Genomic DNA, 3,703 nt, shown 5'->3' with positions numbered 1-3,703 from the left:
GAAAGTGAACACAATTTTAAAAAAGTAGGAAAGCCAGGCCATAACAGTGTATTACTAAGATAGTATTTTATTTGTGAGGGCCTTGATTCCTTTTTTTTATTTTTTTTTTTTTATTTATTTTTTTTTGTAGCAATGCTTTAATTTGGATTTCTTTTGGAAGGCTCTCTCTTGATGTGTATTCTTCTTGGTCTACCTAAACAGCCTTACCTTGAGACAGTTATTGGCAGCAGTACAAATTATCTGGCGCATGTAATGATCTGTTAGAAAAAGAATATGAGAAAACAGTGCAAATTAGCAATAAAAAATGCTGAAGCTATATATCACTGGCAACAATTTAGGACTAATATCTCTGCCTGAAGCAAATTCTGGTGATTCACTGGTAATTTGCTAGAAGCCTTTTAACTTGATTCTCATTTGTAAAGTTAATGGTAGGGTTATTTTGCATTGTGATGGAAAGACCTGAAATCTTAGTTATTATTTAAGACTATTGATTTCTCCAAATTGAAATTTACCCATATATTAAAGATCTTCCTTGCATAAATGATAAAGGCAATAGTAAGAATGTTGTTTCCACATATTTTAAAATACTGTTTTGGTATGAATGGCATCTTTGCTTGGCATGAGGTTAATGCTTGCTGGTTGGCACACACAGGAAGGCAGTGCTCTGTTTAGGGCAGCTGCCTTTATGACAAACATCAGAACCAGCGTTGCAATAATGGATTCCATTCTGATTCAAAGGGTTGATGCTATTTCTGCAGTCACGGCTAGGAAAGTAGGCAGTTGCCTAGAGTGGGCAGCTGCAGGATGCAGCAAAATGGATCCTATGCCCCAACACCGCAGAGCCAGGTTTTCTAGCTTCAGTGCTGCTGTTAACAAGGGGGAAGATGTCTGTAGCTGGGGGAGGCTTTCTTGATACAGCCACTGTCCCTCCTGCTCTTCATGGGGCACCACGGGAACCCAGAGCTTCAGGGCTGCTTTATGGCTCATCATGCCCAGATTGGGTTTTCTTCTTCCTTCAGCAAGAGAGAAAAAATTGGCAGGAACAACATAGTCCCAGCCTTGTGCTTCAGCCTGTACTGATAAAGAGCCTTGAGCTGTCTCTGAGCTGACGATGCTCAGTATCTTTGTGGAGGACACAGAGTGATGCTAGCATCGGTATAAGTCAGCATCACTTTGCACAGGGAGAACAGGAGGTCAGAGGCTTTTCCCCAGTTCTGATGGGCAAGATACAACTTAGAAGTAAAATACTGTACTGCTTGGGAGGGGAGTGCAGGTCCTGCTGGATCTTCATGCAAATCTTCAAGCCATATTGCTGAGACCAGGGCATATAGATTCTGACATAACTATGAATAATTATTTTATAGAAAGTCAAACATGTAACAGTTTTTACATCAATATGTTAAATCTTTAGTATTGATCGAATAAGATTGTGTTGAAAATAATGTAGCAGGGATCTCTCTTTCAGTTTCATTTTAGGTAGGAATTTTTGACTGTACTGATTTTTAGCACACTGTGAGATCTGTACTACTGGCAGGATGCTGAATGTGCTTCTTTACAAAGGTTACCAAAATGAAATAACATAAACTGTTGGGGGGAAAAATGTAGAACTTTTTTGTCAAAGTTCAAATCTACTATGCCAGATGCTTTGTTTAATTCTGCCCATTACTCACAGAATAAAAGCAGTCATAGTTGATTGTGGTGTAGTAGCATAATGAAGCTTATCTGTGCTACAAAAGAAGGCTCATAATACTAAACATTAAAAAAAAAAAAAAAAAATCTCCATAGTATTTGTCCTTTTCATTTGCTGTTTGATTTGCCCATGCAAGAGTTGTAGGCATGCACTTCCTTTTAGAGGTCATGAAATTAGCCATTCACTGTGTGTTTTTTCTTAAATAGTGTTAAAGACAAACTGCAAATTTAATGAAATTCCTACTGAAATTCACTCTGAATACTTTTTCCACAGGAAGTCATTAAACCCAGTTCTGTGTGCTGTGCAATTCACCTAGAAATACCTCAGTGAATTGAAGCATTCATGTGGTAGAAAAGAAATCTTTTCATAATGAGGCATGTTTGAGGAAATAATATTTTGGGCTTCATTCCTGGCTATGATGCTGTAAACTCAAAATTATACTTAACACTTTTCCTCTTCTTCCACAATGATAACTGACAGCAGAGTTTCTGTCACTGTTTTCCAGTCAAGCTGATGGAAAGGTGCCAAGTGCTGTGAGTTATGCGTGTATATCTTTACTCTCGATTTCCATATTTTGATTCTTGCTAGTAGAGAATAAATATGTAGATGCATTTGTTAATATGCATTATGTTAATACCTTGGAGGAAATCCTGGCTTTGGTGAGGCCAGGACTGTACTCTTAAATGCAGGATGGCATGTAAGGAGAACATTTGTCTGCCCTTGTTTAAAACGTTTCAGTTCTAATAGCTGTGTTTTGATAATGCTTGAATTTCAGCCCTTCCTTGTCAACAGTATGCGTGTGGAAATCTGTACAACAAAACACATCGGTATTCAGACCTTATCTATCTTAGGATCAGAAAAATGCTTTTCAGTGTTAACAGATCCTGAGATACTGTCATCTTAGTTGTTTTGAGAAATGAACTGCTATGTAAGTGCTAAAGCTGAACAGGCTATTATTAATATTAGGAACAGAGCACCAAATTCTATTTTCAGTGTATTGAAGGATGATGTGTATACTCCTGACTCTTCAGCTCCTATAACGTATTTAGGCTGTGATCTATGCGTCACATTGTGACAGACATCTCACCAAACAAAGAAAAATAGGAGTGATGTCTTTCTTGATTTTATTTTTCTTAAAGGGAAAAGATATAAGTATTTTAGAGAACAATTGTGTCCTAAGTCTGCTTAAATGCTCATTTTATAATGGAAACACAGAGTAATGAAACATTTAAAATGTAGCAAAGAATGCAACAATTTCTTCATCACTGCTATTTTTCAGATTGCAAAAAAGGTCATGGGGATCTATTTTTCATGGTTCCCTCAGATGGAAGGCTTTCTTCTTACCGGAAGGTTTCCTGGTGTATTGTCTCTTCAGATTTTTCTTTGAGCAGCCCATTATTTAAAAACTTCTGTAAATATATCATCTCTTTTTCGTTTGGTTGGTTTGGTTTGTTTAGATAGGACTCAGTAGATCTGTAGCCAATTTAAATGTGCAGGTTTCTGAGATGGTGCTGTTAGTGTCTATTGTTTCCTTTAACTAAGTGTTACACTGCCAGATGCTGTTTCTATAACACAAAAGAAAAGTATCATTTTCCCTCTAGATATCTAAGCTCAATGTCAAGAAAATTTACCAAATCTGGAAAAAAAAAAAAAAAATCCCAGAAATCAATTTATAATAAGTTACCTTATTTTGTTGTAATGCTTTCCCCAGTGGAAGTGGCTTTTCAGGCATTACAGATGGTAGCAGCAACAAAACAATGATTATAAGGATCTGGTCTGAGACTCAGGAGATCTCAATTTTAATTCTGTTCATCATCTGTATGCCCAAAGGCAAGTCACTTTGCTTCCAGTTATGTCACCTGAGACCTCTGGGTCTGATTGTGATACAGATAAGGTGGTAATAAGTTGTGTTAATAACTTCTGCAATGATTTAACAGCAATAAAGAAATACAGTTTACCCATCAGCTCCTTCATCCGTTGTTCATGGTAAAGGTCCTGTTACAATTGTATGCT

The 3,703-nt window shown here is 37.0% G+C and overlaps 1 long non-coding RNA gene across 1 annotated transcript; it reads right to left on the bottom strand.

Annotated features, from left to right (window-relative positions):
• Window positions 1-495: 495 nt before the first annotated feature.
• On the bottom strand, window positions 496-3,498 carry LOC118171712. The gene is made up of 2 exons (XR_004753345.1): window positions 3,375-3,498; window positions 496-1,013 (listed from the first exon to the last, which is right to left on the bottom strand). It is a non-coding gene; the product is annotated as an uncharacterized LOC118171712 (long non-coding RNA).
• Window positions 3,499-3,703: the final 205 nt, after the last annotated feature.

This window comes from Oxyura jamaicensis, chromosome 9 (genome assembly GCF_011077185.1).
Source record: "Oxyura jamaicensis isolate SHBP4307 breed ruddy duck chromosome 9, BPBGC_Ojam_1.0, whole genome shotgun sequence".
In the NCBI taxonomy this organism is placed as follows: domain Eukaryota; kingdom Metazoa; phylum Chordata; class Aves; order Anseriformes; family Anatidae; genus Oxyura; species Oxyura jamaicensis.
Note: the sequence above shows the minus strand (reverse complement) of the source record. Positions and strands in the feature narration are given on the sequence as shown.